At 41.5% G+C, this 16,602-nt stretch overlaps 1 protein-coding gene across 6 annotated transcripts in view; it reads right to left on the bottom strand.

Annotated features, from left to right (window-relative positions):
• The window catches only part of ASCC1 (activating signal cointegrator 1 complex subunit 1), a 119,516-nt gene that overhangs the window by 87,307 nt on the left and 15,607 nt on the right, over nt 1-16,602 (bottom strand). The gene's annotated exons all lie outside the window — the stretch shown is intronic.

The following is a 16,602-nucleotide window of genomic DNA, read 5'->3' as shown; positions in this document are numbered from 1 at the left end:
AATATGTAAGCTTTCTCTTGCTGATGCCTAAGCAGAGAAAAGCTCTGGAGGATGGAGAGGGGAAGAGAAAGTTGCAGGGCTATAAAACATCCGCCCCAACGAAAGGGACCTCTTTGCAAGTCAAATTCCAGAGACCATCACCGTGAAGGAAGAGCCCCTGGCGCTGTAAGTAATGAAACGGAGATACTTCGCATAAAGAAAGTGTTTCTTTCTGGCACCTCCTCCTGCTTCAGTATCCCATCTTGCAAAATCTAAATTAGCTAGCAACCCCAAGAATTGTTTCAGGAAACATTATCTTTCTGAAATAAATTAGGCGTTTACCCTCACATTCAAGGCGTTGCAAAAATGCTTTATTACTACCGCATGCTCTTCAACAACAACAATTTCTAAATACGATCCGGGTTGTCCCAACACCTATTTTCCACTTTCTTTAATAACGGTTTATAATCTCGCTGTCATTTCCCCAGTGAATTTCTTTCAGAACTTGAATCAGATCCGATGTTCCTAGCTATTATGGGTAATTCCCAATCGACTCGCTTGAAGTCCTCATCATATTAATCCTTAATAGCCTTGAAATCCCTATTGGGTTTTTTCCCCCTAAATACATCTTATTGCTTAAATGAGCTGCAATAAACAAAAACACCATGATCTGTTTCTAACAGAATAACAGAGTTGGAAGGGACCTTGGAGGTCTTCTAGTCCAACCCCCTGCTCAGTCAGGAAACCCTAAACCATTTCAGACAAATGGATGTCCAATCTCTTCTTAAATACTTCCAGTGTTGGAGGATTCACAACTTCTGGAGGCAAGTTGTTCCACTGATTAATTGTTCTAACTGTCAGGAAATTTCTCCTAAGTTCTAAGTTGCTTCTCTCCTTGATTAGTTTCCATCCATTACTTCTTGTCCTACCTTTAGGTGCTTTGGAGAATAGGCTGATCCCCTCTTCTTTGTGGCATGTCCCCTTAGATATTGGAACATTGCTATCATGTCACCCCTAGTTCGTCTTTTTATTAAATTAGACATACCCAATTCCTGCAACTGTTCTTTGTAGGATTTAGCCTCCGGTCCCCTAATCATCTTAATTGTCCTTCTCTGCACTCTTTCTAGAGTCTCAACATCTTTTTTTATATCGTGGCAATCAACATTGGATGCAATATTATAAGTGTGGCCTAAGTTTTACTCCCCTTCCCATTTTGGTGTTATATTTGTACAGCTAGTTAGAAATCTCGAAGAACTACTGACTGTGAGATAAGTCAGTAGCCTAAGACAGAAAAACAACTCAGGATTGAAGAGACATCTAGGAGGCAGGGTTTAGGAAGGACACCAGGAATCATGACTAAATAAACAATTCAGAACCCAAGGACTAGTCAAAAGCAGAAATAAGATGTAACTGAGGAAAATGCAAAACCCACACAAAAGCTTTAATACTCATTATTTATTCCTTCCCTGATGTTCTAGCTAAGTGGAATCAGAGCTACCTAAATTTCACCGAATAGTCTGCAGTGAACAAATCCTGATGACTCCTGCCTTTATCTATCTTGAAGTTATGAATCTCAGTTTCTTCTTGCCACAAAGCTGAATTCATTTAGGAGTATTCATCTTAGGGAGATAGATTTCCTGAGAATGCTTGGCTAGTCTCAGATGGGAGTAAACTCCATGGAACTCTCTTATTATAGCTAGTCCTTGACTTATAACTGGTTGCTTAATGACCGTTCAGAGTTAAGACGGACCTAACTAAAAATCCGCCTGTTTATGCCTGTTTGCAAGCATCTTCTGATCACATGACTGCGATTTGCAACATTTTGGACTGGTTTCTGGTGTTTACTTCAAGGGGAAAAAAATCCCATTAGGGAAAATTGATTCACTTAATGACTACCAAGTTTCCTTTAGTGGCCGCCACAAAAAGAATGACAAAAAATTGGGTTCAGTCCTGGGATGCCTCGACTGATGACTGCAATGATTCAAGACTATAATTCCAGGCTGAATTATGTTCATAAATTGAGAACTATCTGTAATCTTTTTCCGTGTCTATATATGGAACTGCTATTAAATCAGACTTTTTACCCTCCTTGTAGTATAAAGTGATAATGTTATAGATCTAGAAGAGAAATGTATAATCTATTGTATGCTCCCTCTACAGTGGTTCCTCTTTCTGAGAATTAAATGTATGTAATAGATCATTATAATTAAGATAACATTTGAAATATGCATAAATTACAAATTACTTTTGTGTTTGGCTTACTAAGTGAGACATCCATGGTTTTTTCATTCACATCTTTTTAATAATATCCAATTATTTTTTCTGGCTTGGCAGTATTTTCAATAAAAATGCTTCCATTTTTCCATTGCATCTCTTAATTTCAGTACCAGTGCATAATCCTTTGCACTTGTATAGAAAATTGCCTAGAGTTGCTTTGAAATGAGATGGGTGGCTAAATGAATGAATGAATGAATTTTATTTCCAGATTAGTCAGAAGAATTTCTTCCCAGTCAATAATCAATTCTGCTACATCTATAATTTCTGTGACTTTCTAATTTATGAGGGATTTTTTAAAAATTCAAATATAGACAGTCCTTGCTATGTAGCTGACCCTTTTAATTTGAACCTGGGTTTTATTTTTTTTGTATCAAATAAATAAGAAATTCTTTTCCAGATTAATTCATACAGATTGTGGAAGGCACATTCTAAAGGCTTTTGATTGAATTTATAGGAAATTTTTGCTTTAAGATATTAAAAGTTTATTTTAATATTTAAAATATTTAAATATTAAGTTTAAATATTTAATTTTTTAAAAAATATTTAAATATTTAAAGATATTGGAGAGTATCTAATTCTGTAAACTCAATGAAATTAGTCTCTGTCTCTGGAACACGCTGCAAATCAATCTTTCTGTCACACACAACGTTCTAGGTACATTTTTTTTTTTTGTTTCCTGCTTCTAAATGTGGAATTTACCAAACAGGAAAATTAATGTTGGTTAAAATTGTAGGTAGCTTAATTCTAGTACAATGTACATTCCAAGAAGGGAAGTTATTTGGGCAAAAGATGAATAAACTGAAGGGAATTTCTAAGAGTGAATCTCTCAACAAGTGTCAGCTTTGGAAGCCATAGTAGAAACGGAAGCTTCCACGCTGCCACCTTCTCATGTGTGGGAAAGTAGGAGAGGGGATTTAGTAGAGGGATTGTATTTAGACAAAATAGCATTCTTCCTTTCGGTCAAGGTCAGGATAATCCTGCATCTGGAGAAGGAGTGGTTGGCGTGATGTCTCGAGATGGGACGGATGCTGATTGGAGCACGTGATCGACTGATGAGTAAGGGGATGGTTTGGGGGATTTTGATTTACTGAGGGAAAACCCGGAACTCTCAGAATCAGGTTTTCCCAGATGCTCCAGTATACCTACTCTAATAAATGGAACTTTGAGGAAATGCTTGCTTTGGAGTTTTTAATTGCATTGTGAAGAAGGCACAGAAGAGGCTGTACTTCCTGAGAATGCTCAGTAAGATAAATCTATCTCAGCATCTCCTTCTGTCCTACTATCGCAGCACCATTGAGAGTGTCCTGACATACGGCATGCTTGCATGGTATGGGAACAGCTCTGTAGCGGACAAAAAAGCTCTACAGAGAATCATTAAAACTGCCCAGAATATCATCGGGCTCCAGCTACCAGCCCTGGGTGACATCTTCGAATCTCGCTGTTTGAGAAAGTTGCATAACATTCTCAGAGACTCTTCCCATCCTGCTTACAATCTTTTTGGACTGTTGCCTTCTGGCAGAAGATACAGAACAATTAAAACTCGGACCACACGTTTTCTGAATAGTTTTTATCCCAGAGCTATAATTGCACTCAGCAATGAACTAAAGGGCCACCATCAGTGAGCTGTTGGACAGCATTACTTGGTCTGTTGTGTGGATGTTTGGGTGGTTTAGGGGTGGGGAATTTGTGGTGGGTGGGGGGGCTGTTTGGGGATTGTTATGTGTGTTGGACCTGGTCTTTGGGTGTTAAGTGGATTTCGTTGTATGGGTATACTGTGTATACACGTACAATGACAATAAAGTTATTTATTTATTTATTTATTATTTATTTATTGGGGTTGGGGTTTTCTGGAACGCTGACAAGATGATTATTTAAAGCCATCATTACAGTTCACTTGTGATTGGGGATCCCGTTATCCCATGCTCACCCAACCTACAGGTGATCATAATCACGAGCTTTGCACTGATTCAAGACGTACCAAAGGTGCTTTTTCAAGAGGCAACTGGACTTTCTTTGTTTTTCCTTGAAGACGTGTGGAAGCTTCTGGGATGAGAAGCGATACGTCTTCAAGGAAAAGCAAAGAAAGTTCAGTTCCCTCTTGAAAAAGCACCATTGGAAGAACCATGACTGAGAAACTCCGTAGATATTTACTGATTCAAGAGCAGAGACACACAAACTGCATGCAAAACGTACCACTATTTTTCACTTAATGATAAATTAATAACTGAATCCAAACCACAGTCAATTTAAAAAAAAATATCTTCAGAGTTCTCTTTAGTGATGGGACAGCATAATTTCTTTCAGAAGGAAGCTCCAAATACACTGAGCCACAACTGCAAAGCACTTCCAACTGATTCATGCCTACCTTACCCTTTTACTGGCAGACCAATTATGTAAGGAACCCAGACTACTGCAAAGGCAGCAGATAAGCAGAGTCTACATTATCCTAATCAATAAACAACCTCTGTTGTATTTTTTTTTTTTAAGTCCTCAGCCCACAGCCCGTCAAATCAATTGTGCTGGCTGACTGGATGGCTGGTTCCTTAAGCTTTGAAAACTGCATAACTGAGAAGTTCTGTGTGGATCTTTCTCCCTTCTCAAATGGGTTGAAAATGCCCACAACCCAGGCAGTGGTGAAATCCAGCAGGTTCTGACAGGTTCTGGAGAACCGGTAGTGGAAATTTTGAGCACTTCGGAGAACCAGTAGCGGAAATTTTGAGTAGTTCGGAGAACCAACAAATACCACCTCTGACTGGCCCCAGAGTGGGGTGGGAATGGGGATTTTGCAGTATCCTTCCCCTGGAGTGTGGGGTGGGAATGGAGATTTTGCAGTATCCTTCCCCTGGAGTAGGGTGGGAATGGAGATTTTGCATTCTTCCCCTCCCACACCCACCAAGCCACACCACGTCACAACCTGCCCACAGAACCGATAGTAAAAAAAAAATTGGATTTCACCACTGCCTCAACCCCAGAAGCAACTCCTTAAGCATTAAACAGAGAGCCACAAATTCAGATAAAGGCCTTATTCGTTTATCCTGTACTCCACAACGGCCAAGGAAAAGGCTCTGAAAAGTTCACAAACAGGGCTTGAAAGCAAATACGTTTTTCTCAACGTTGTTCTTGAAGAAACTTCTTGAGAAATGGGTGATCATATAAGTCACGAGTCAAACATATGGGTCAAACATACGTCGTCATGTTGTCACGTGACGTATCGTGACTTTTCCCTTCGCTAAACCAGGGGTGGGCGTGGCCAGTGCGTAACGCATCCGGGCCGCGAGTTTGACACCCCTGATATAGGTAGTCCTCTACTTATGACAAGTTGAAGTTAAGGCGGACTCTCCAAAAGGTAGCTGGTTTTGAAGTTCTGATTTTGCAACCTTCCCCAACGTAATCATGTGACTGCATTTTAGGTGCTTGGCAACCGGCCCACATTTACAAAAACCAGCCAATAGCGCACACAATGAGCTTGCTTAATGACTATGGTATTCGCTTAATGGCCACCATAAAAAAGGTTGTTAAAATCCGGTCCGGTTACACGGAGACCTGCTTTGCAACCATCTCAACTTACAACCATAATTGCCAGGCTCAATTATAGTTGTAACTCAAGGACTACCTGTATACATTTGATCAATAAATAAATGCGAAGATAGGATGCCTCTAATTGTGGGGGCGTTATATTTTTAGCATGGCAGGCCTTCCATAAAGACACACTTTTCTCTTTTTGGGGTATTGAGTGATCGACTCAAGGTGCAAACACACATTTTTTTCTAGATACAGGTAGTCCTTAACTTATGACCACAACTGAGCACAAAATTTCTGTCGCTAAGCAAGACATTTGTTCAGTAAGCTTTGCCCCATTTTATGACCTTTCTTGCCACCGTTGTTCACTGAATCACTGCAGTTGTTACTACAGTTGTTAAACGAACTGGCTTTCCCGTTCACTTTGGTTATCGGGAGACTGCAAAAGGTGATCACAAGATCCTGGGACACTGTAACCGTCATAAATGCATGCCATGTCCTAATTTTGATCACGTGACCATGGGGATGCTATGTAAAACGGTCATCTGTCACTTTTTTTCTGCGCCGTTGTTACTAACTTCAAGCGGTCACTAAATGAACGGTTGAAAGTTGAGGGCGGCCTGCCACGTCTGAGCAACAACATTTCTATTTTGAGCAGATGTTTGGTTCGCTTTCTTGCCCATTTATGGGAGCTGAATTCACCCTCCCTTTCATTTTGATGAATTAGGATTTGCAATGGCTGTTATGCTAATGGTGCTAAGGTAACCTGCAACATTCACTTCCACTGAGAAACAGAAGTGGTCATCTTATTAACAGCAGAAGGGGAAATTAATGTGCCTATACTACCCTGTTTCCCTGAAAATAAGATATCCCCTGATAATAAGCCCAATCGGGGTTTTGCGTGCATGCGCTAAAAAAAGTCTCCCCCCGAAAATAAGCCCTCCCCGAAAATTTATTTATTTATTTATTTGTTCGATTTATATGCTGCCCTTCTCCGGAGACTCAGGGCGGCTTACAATGCGTTAAGCAATAGCCTTCATACTTTTGTATATACCTGCTTAGTAGGGCTTTCGCCCCCCCCCCCAAAGCGGTGTTCTTTTTTATACAAAGTCAGTTTACTGCCCCCACAATCCGGGTCCTCATTTTACCTACCTCAGAAGGATGGAAGGCTGAGTCAACCTTGAGCCTGCTGAGATTTGAACTGGCAGTAATTGCAGGCAGCTGGTGTTACTTAACAGCACTTTAGTCTGCTGTGCCACCAAATATTTAAATGCAGAGCTGGAAATGCGCCCCAAAATAATAAGACCTCCCCGAAAATAAGACCAAGCGCTTATTTCGGGGTTCAAAAAAATATAACAGGGTCTTATTTTCAGGGAAATACGGTAGTGTCTGAGCTTCGCACACTTCACAGACAGATGCTTACCTAATGTAAAAGCTTTGGATGGTCTGATTTTTACATTTTTAATGCCAGCTTCATCACTGTCATGACAGGGTGAAAAAGAAAGGGAAAAGCGGGGCGGAGTGTTTCTCAAATATATATATTTAAACCAGCGGCTACAGCAGCACAATGGAGGGGGAGCAACGGTAACCATGGTAACCACTCTAGTCGGAGGCAATGATACGGCATCATTATTCAACAACAACCAAAATGCTAATTTTGGCACCTGAAATTTGCGTGCTTGCTGATCTGCGTTTCTGATGGCTATTCAGTTGTATCTGAATAGAGACGTCGTTAATAGTTTGCTCAATTCTGAAGCTCGAAAGAGCAGCACGAATGGTTAACTGCGCCCGGCAACAGATATATTTTCAGGTTCCTTGGAACATCCTACAAATTTCCCTGCTGTTTTGCGTAGCTCCAATAATATATCCTTATGGAGCTGCAGTGCATCGATTTTTCCAAGACTCCCGGGTTTTCTGGAACATCCTGCAGGGAAGATGATGGGGGCTAGGAAGAGCGGGGCTGACTATGAAAGACAGACCCAACGGAAGATGGGAGTCTCAAGCAAGCAACCAGGCTGTACATCTTCAACCCAACTAGAGCTAAGTGGAAAGCAAATCATGCATTTCCTAGTCACAAGTTTCTTTTCCATAAAAAGTAATTCATCTGCTGGCCAGTTTGGGGGAATCCAACAAAAACTCCTAAGTACAGGCGTGTCAAACTCAAGGCCCGGGGATTGGATCTGGCCCGTGTGGTGCTTAGATCTAGCTCATGGGGCCGCCCTGGAAACAGTGAAGGACCAGTCCGCAGTGGCTCTGCCAGGAAAAAATGGAGCTTGGGAGGGCTCTGTGCAGCTCTCTCGAGCTCAGTTTTCACTAGCAGAGGGTTGCAGGAGGCCGTCACAGCTGAAAACAGAGCTCGGGAGCCAGTTTTCACTGGCAAAGCACTTGGGCCACCACAGGCAACCCCAATACGAATAACATCAAACTGGCCACGCCCACCCCAACCACCCGAGGTCAAACACAGCCCTGATGCGGCCCTCAATGAAATCAAGTTTAACACCCCGCCTTAGAAACACCGTAAACATGCATGCGTGTAACCAAATATTTTTTTTAAAGTCAAAACATGTATTACAGGTAGTCCTCAACTTACGATTGGTCGCTTAGCGAATGTTCTAAGTTCTAATGGACCTCCCTTGAGATACTTAAGATTCAAGATTCAAAGTTACGATGGTCGGGGTCCCTCCCCACCTTCAAAGTTACAATGGTCGGGGTCCCTCCCCACCTTCATGTAACCACACTTTGAGTGCTCAACAACTGGGCCAAAATTATAATCATCTGCAACGTCCTCCAGTCACGTGACTGCCTTGTACAACAGTTTTTGCCAAAAAACTGCTTTTACTGCCGGTTTTGGGCAAAACTAGTTCATGGCAAACCTTATGTTCACTTAATAACTGCTGCAAAAATGACTGTAAAATTGCATTGGTCATGTGGGTGACCTGATTTACGACCGTCATGAGTTACAACCATGATAATAGGCTCCATTTTGGTAGTACCTTAAGGAATACCTGTATTCTATACTTCAGGCCTCTCAAACAAGAAAGATGTCAACGTCCGAGACAGCGCGGTGTTCAAAGTGGCCACAATGCGCCGTTTCGGAGTTGCCACACACGCATAGTGGGAGTGGAATGCATGGGGCCACACAGTGGTGGGTTGCCCCCAGTTCGGACCGGCTCACAAGAACCAGTAGGAAAACCGGCTGGAGGCTCTGCCCACCACCCGGATGTCATTATCGGCGATCTGCGCATGCGCAGAAGCGCAATCCCATTGCTAACCAATAGTAAGTAGAACTCACCCCTAGGGCCGCAGATGGGTGTTGGGTGATGGGACTCACCCTGGTAGAGAAGCCAGGAAGGCAAGCCAGTTGCGGTCGGTTCAGAAGCCATCCAGGTCTGCAGAGGACTTGCTGGAGCCAGCCAGAAAGCAACCGAGCTCGAAGAGTGCTTGCTGGAGAAGGGCCAAAAAAGTACTTGCTGGAGCCGGCCAGGGAGCAATCAAGGGGGGTGGCGGGGCAGCCTGTGCTGAGTCCAGCAGGTTGGCTAGCAGAAGCCAGTAATGCTGGCTAAGAAAAACCCTTTTACTCTATTGTTCACCATGTGCCATGCTGAGACTCCAGTAAAGAGACCCATTCTAGTCACAGTGTGGCCTCTTCTTTTGCTGGCTTGGTTTGGAATCGTGCCAGATGTACGTAATTCATAACTGCCTTCCTGATTTTTTTTTGCTGTAGATTTTGGGAAACAGAACCTATTGTTTTTACAGAATTGTAAGAAGACATGCTATCCTGTGAAGAAAATGCACTGAATACATTTCTAAATCTCATGAGATAGGTTGAAGCTTGTGAATTGTATGTAGGAAGGCCCCTGCTATGCTAGAAACCGGTCTTAACCATTATTTGCTGATATGGTCGTTTCTCTAGAGAAAACCCCTAGGAACTAGGACTGTAAAAGGTAATTTCAAAATAAGAGCAGGGAGTGATAGAATTAGAATAATGGGAGATGTAATGGGGCGGAGATAATGTATTCACTTTAGACACTTCGGATAGGTTGTGACGGCATGAGTACTAAGCCAATGAGGAAAAAGGTGGGAGGTAAATTTGCAACGATGACAGGGAATATAAAGAAAACATATTGATGATTTAAGGTGTGTTCATTGTACCTGCGTGCGCGTGGTACACCCTCTGTGCAAAGTAGTAAATAAAATTACCATTGCTTTCTCTTGGGAGTTTTGGCTGGTGTTTGTTTATATAAAAAGTAGACAACGAACCCCACAAGATCATTTATGGGGAAATTTCACTGGAAAGGCCCCAATCCAGTTCAAAATGAAATGATAAATGAGCCTTGTAAAGTACATGGGGAAAAAAAGCCATAGAATAGAATAGAATAGAATAGAATAGAATAGAATAGAATAGAATAGAATAGAATAGAATAGAATAGAATAGAATAGAATAGAATAGAATTTTTTATTGGCCAAGTGTGATTGGACACACAAGGAATTTGCCTTGGTGCATATGCCCTGTATTAGATCCAGATTCTAGAAAACCTCAGTTAGAAATAACAGATTTTTAGAGACATGCTCTTAATGTCTGGAAGGGTCATATCATAAAGAGAAGGGACAAAAATGCTCCCTCTGGTGACACCCTGCATAGCCCCCAATGAAGATAGTAAACAAATTTTTTAAAAGATTTCAAAGCAAAAGATTTGAATTAAGAGATATATGCATGGGGGAGGAGGAAATGGATAGATTATGAGTTGAAATTGTTAAATTAGGATTTATTATATAATTTTGCAGTTGAATGTTGCTTTGAAATGTATAGTATAAGAGGGATATAATAATATTGTTAGAAGGGTGGAGATAGGTTAGCTTACTGATTGTTTGGTTTAGGAAAAGGTATGTTATGCTATATTAATATACATAAAAGATTTGAATTAAGAGATAAATGCATGGGGGAGGAGGAAATGGACAGATTATGAGCTGAAATTGTCAAATTAGGATTTGTTATATAATTTTACAGTTGAATGTTGCTTTGAAATGTATAGTATAAGGGGGATATAATAATATTGTTAGAAAGAAAGAAAGGGTCAGCATATGGGGGGGTGGAGCAAAAAGGATGGTAAAGTATTATATAATCTGTTATTAATTTGGGTTTCATTCTGGAGAAGCCACAGGGGGAGGGGAGGGGGAGGGGGGGTTAGGGAGGAGGGGGAAAAGGGGGAAAAATCTGTATTTGAAAAACTTTTTCAATTAAAAAAAAAAGATAGTAAACAAATTTTCAGAAGATGAAAATTTCCCCAAACCTTACAGATATAAAAAAAAAAGGTCATCAAAAAAGCACAACAAAGAATGTTCTTCCTGTGCCAACTCAGAAAGCTCAGGCTGCCCAAGGAGTTGCTGATAAAACAGTTCTACACAGGAATTATGGAGTCTGTCATCTTCACCTCTATAACTGTCCGGTTTGGCACTGCAACCAATCAAGACAAACACAGACTTCAACGGATAATGAGAACCGCAGAAAAAACAACTGCTACCAACCTGCCTTCCGTTGAGGACCTGTATACTGCACGAGCCAGAAAGAGGGCTGTGAAAATATCTACAGACCCCTCACATCCTGGACATAAACAGTTTCAACTTCTACCCTCAAAATGATGCTATAGGGCACTGCACATCAGAACAACTAGACACAAGCACAGGTTTTCCCCGAATGCCATCACTCTGCTAAACAACTAATTCCCACAACACTGTCAAACTATCTAAAAAGGCAGTATTTCCATCATTATTCTCATCTTTCCTATTCCCTATCTCCTTATCTTCTTATGACTATAACTTTGTTGCTTGTATCTTACAATTTATATTGTTTACTTAGTATCCTAGTATGATTTATGTTGATTGCTTATTTAGTATCCATGACTATCCCTAAGTGTTATATCTGATGTTTTATGATGAATGTATTTAGGATGACTATGTTAATGATCTATCACTATTGTATGTACATTGAGAGCTTACGCACCAGAAACAAATTCTTTGTGTGTCTAATCACACTTGGCCAATAAAGAATTTTATTCTATTCTATATATACTGCTCAAAAAAATAAAGGGAACACGAGCAGAAGACATCTGAGATCTGAATGAATGAAATAGCCTTATTAAATACTTTGTTCTTTACATACAGTAGTTTATACACTGCTCAAACAACTAAAGGGAACACAAAACTACTGTATGTAACGAACAAAGTATTTAATAAGGCTATTTCATTCATTCAGATCTCGGATGTCTTCTGCTCGTGTTCCCTTTATTTTTTTGAGCAGTGTACATAAACCAAAAAATAAATTTAAAATAAATCAAGGCCCAATGCATATTTAACCACTTATTTTAACCCAAATCTGATTATATTGTTGTTAGTTGTGAAGTCATGTGCGACCCATCGTGACCTCATGGACAACGCTCCTCCAGGCCTTCCTGTCCTCTACCATCCTCTGAAGTCCATTTAAGGTCACACCGACTGCTTCAGTGACTCCATCCAGCCACCTCATTCTCTGTCGTCCCTTTCTTCTTTTGCCCTCAATCTTTCCCAGCATTAGGCTCTTCTCCAGTGAGTCCTTCCTTCTCATTAGGTGGCCAAAATATTTGAGTTTCATCTTCAGGATCTGGCCTTCTAAAGAACAGTCAGGGTTGATCTTCTCTAGGACTGACCGGTTTGATCGCCTTGCAGTCCAAGGGACTTGCAGGAGTCTTCTCCAGCACCGTAATTCAGCCTTTCTTATGGTCCAACTTTCACAGCCATCCATTGCAACTGGGAAAACCATAGCCTTGACTATATGCACATTTTGTTGGCATGCTGGTGCACTTATGTACGCCCCCTTTACGGGACCTCTTAAAAATGGGGTGAGGTCCACGGTAAACTGTTTGAGACTGGAAATATATATTCTTCCTGCACCCCTCTTCACGGACATGCCAAAGAATTTGAATAGAATTGATTTGGGCAAGCAGGTAAGATCCTTTTTTAAGGAAGACATTCTCTATTGACAGACTGAACTGGACTCTTAACGTGGAGCCTCTCTTGATTATAAAGGCTTTGTTTGCACTTCTTTCTAATTACCCTAAAAGCACTGCACTGCTTTATGGCTTTTAAGCGAAGGTTTTTATTGAGCTACCTTGCATTTAGATTACTCTATTTTTCAATTAATTTTTATCTTACAGTAATTTGACAAAAAGCCTGAATGCAATAAAAGAATATGGGGGGAAATAATCATCATTTGAAACTGAAGATTAAGGTCTCTGAGAAGGCCTCGAGTTTTTTAATGCCCTGACTGATAGAATACAAAAGATAACAGACATGTCCAAAATTACAGGTATCCCTTGATTTATGACTAGTCATTTAACAATCCCCACTCAAAGCTATGATGGTTTGCAAAGCACATCTGGCTGTTGTAAAACACTGCCTTGACCCCACCCGCCCACCCCCTTGCAGTCCAGGGACCTTATTTCAGGCACTTGGCAACTGGTTCACATTTATTTATTATTTTTTATTAATTCAATTTATATACCGCCCTTCTCCCCAGGGGGACTCAGGGCGGTGGACAGCCAAACTTAAAACACATATAGTACAAAACTTAAGAAAAAACTAAAATAAATTAAATCATCGGCATTTCCAATTTAAAATCCCAGATCTGCAAAATTGATGCTGTGGCATCAGGCCACAGCATGCCAGAAACTGGACCATGCAAACAAGTGAAACTGCATCCACAGGTTGCAGGCAATGCTGCAGGTCCCATTCCTGAAGGAGATACACCTGGTGGGACCCAGAAGAAGGGTCCTTCTCCATGGTGGCCCCCTCTGTCTGGAACATCATTTCCCCAGAGATTGGAACGGCCCTCACTCTAATACTTTTCTGGAAGGCACTGAAAACCTAGTTCTGCCAGCGGGCCTGGGGATCCCAGAGCGGGATGGAGCCCATTAAATGGCTCGTGTGATCTGTTGTTGCTGGGGCGGGGGGTGATTTTATTATATTATACTATATTAGTTTCTTTGATTCTTTTTATTAGTTTTATTGTTTTAAATGTGGTTTTATGTTCTGTAAGCTGCCTTGAGTCGTAATGGGCGAATAGGCGGCAATATAAATTCAATAAATAAATAAATAAAAATAAATAAATATGAAACCACGCCCCCTTGGGTCCATGGAAAAACCTCTCTCCACGGAATCGGTCCCTGGTACCCAAAAGGTTGGGGGCTGCTGGCTTTAAGATGCTTAAGAGCCTTTTGTCCATCTCTGAAAAAGATTAAGAGGAATTCTCTGTATAACCTTCATGCCTTTTTTACCTTGTTCATTTTTTATTTCCAATATTAACTGGGATCGTGTGTGTGTGTGTGTGTATATCTCCACGCTAGAGAAAGATGAAGGACTAGATTTCCTTATTGGCAAATACAGATTATTGTAAGGCTACAAATGCAGTGGAAGTCAAAAGTCCACTCTAGTTTCTTTAATCAGCTAGTCACTATCTTATAATAGTAAGATAGCCTTACTAGTAAGTAATAGTAATAGTAAGTAATAGTAATAGTAAGATAGCCCTGAGTCCGGAAGGAGAAGGGCGGTATAGAAATCTGAAAAATAAAATAAATAATAATAAATAAATAATAATAGAAACAAAGAAGCTGGTTCTAAAGCTGTCTCTTTTAAGTCCTCCAGCCAATCTTAATTCTCATTTCCTCACAAGGTTGTTAAATCTACTAAGACAGTGGTTCTCAACCTTTTCTTTACCACGGACCATGGTGTCAGGTCAGGGGTGGGTTCTACTTACCTTTACTATCAGTTCGCATCGTGCCCGCGCGCTCTTCTGCGCATGCGCAGATGGCCTATGACGACGTCCGGGTCAGTGGGCAGAGCCTCCCGCTGGTTTTACTACCGGTTCTTGTGAACCGGTCCGAACTGGGGGCAACCCACCACTGCGTCAGGTGTCCCACAGCACTAAATGTGGGAGGCCTGAAGATCCAATGCAAAGATGGCTTCCAGGCCTGACACATGGCCATGGACCACCAAGACTCAAGATTTAAAGCACTAGACCAGGGGTGGGCAAATGTGGCTCTTTTACAATCTGTGGACTTCAACTCCCAGAATTCCTGAGCCAGCTTTGCCCACCTCTGCACTAGACTATATCAAACCTTTGCAGACTCCCTGTGGTGACATTGCTCCCCCCGCACCCCCCCAGGGTCTGCAGACCACAGACTGAGAACCACTGTACTAAGATGGAATGGGACAACTTGCCACGGTCAACTCGTCATGGCCAATTCGCCACTGGCCATTTCGCTACTGGCCAAGTCGCCAAGGGACAAATCGCCACGGCCAACTCACCACAGGACAACTCGCCATGGGACGTGAATTACACTAATATAAAAAATTAGCGGAATAGAATCATTAAAGATGCCAAAGGAGGGACAAAATGAAATCTGAATGACAAAAATTAAAATAATTTTTAACTATTTTAAATAAGTACCATATTTTTCGGAGTATAAAACGCACTGGATAAGACGCACCTACTTTTTTTGGTGAGGAAAAAAAAGAAAAAGAAATCTGCCTCTGCCTCCCAGCAATTTTGCCTGGGAACAAACAGCCTGCTTTACTTTCATTTTCGTTTTCAGCATAGCTTGATTAGCACAAAGAAAAAAAAAATCTGCTCCAGCAATTTACCTCCTTGCAGCAAGCAGCAGAGGCCCGCGCAAAACGGCTGAGAGTCGGGAGGCCAATCCAATCAACTTGTGCTAATTAGGCTGTGCTGAAGCTGAAAGGAGCTGTTTCTTCTTGCTGCTTGCTGCAAGGTGGTAAACTGTTGGGAGGCAGAGGCCAAAGGGTATGGGCCAGTGGGCTACATTCGGTGTATAAGACGCACCTAAATTTTTACCACCTTTTGGGGGGGGGGGAAGCTGCATCTTATACTCTGAAAAATACGGTAAATTGAATTGTCCTGTGGCGAGTTGGCCATGGCGAGTTGTTCTGCAGTGAGCTGGCTGCAGCAAGTTGGCTGTGGTGAGTTATCACAGACCTGTACTAAGACATAAAGGACGAATATAGGCCTATGTTTCTCTCAAGGGTCCGTAGGTGGGAGGACCATGAAGCACAGGGCACTTGAGTGATAATCATGCAACTTGCCCAGAGGAACCCTGTTTGCCTCTGAAATTAGATTGGCCCCAACTCTGACAGCCTTTCAGAAGATCTTAAGACATGGTTGGGTTCCTGAGCATGAAGTTAGAGGGTTGGTAGTTAGTCTATGTCATTTATACTGGTTTGGTCTTTTGGCTGCTATGTGTGTTGATGGGTTTTACATTGTTTTATATTGTTTTTATTGCTGCTATAAGCTATCCAGAGATGGGTAACTATATAAATAGAAGAAAACAACCAATCAACAAAGAAATAAAGCGTTCCACAACAGTGTACATTGGGGTCTTCCGGTCAATCTTGACTCCTGATGACTATCTGGAAAAGGCTCTGCAATTTTGTTGGCAATGTTTTCCAATGTAGTTGCCACTGCCTCTTTCCTAGGACTGGCCCTACATTACCCAGCTGGCTTTGTGTTTAAAAAGAGCAAGTGGTGGCACAGTTGTTAGAATGCAGTATTGCATTTTGCTGACTGCCGGCGGTTTGATTCCCACCATCTCAAGGTCGGTAAAATGAGGACCCAGACTGTTGGGGGGCAATGTGCTGACTCTGTAAACTGTTTAGAGAAGGCTGTAAAGCACGATGAAGCAGTATATAAGTCGAAGTGCTATTGCTACTAAGGTAAGACTAGAACTGCCTCCCAAACTCTAACCAAGTGCTTTAATCACTACACTGAATTAATTCTCC

Source organism: Pantherophis guttatus, chromosome 6, assembly GCF_059756535.1.
Source record: "Pantherophis guttatus breed Tessera chromosome 6, ASM5975653v1, whole genome shotgun sequence".
Classification (NCBI taxonomy): domain Eukaryota; kingdom Metazoa; phylum Chordata; class Lepidosauria; order Squamata; family Colubridae; genus Pantherophis; species Pantherophis guttatus.
This window is presented reverse-complemented; position numbering and strand designations above follow the sequence as displayed.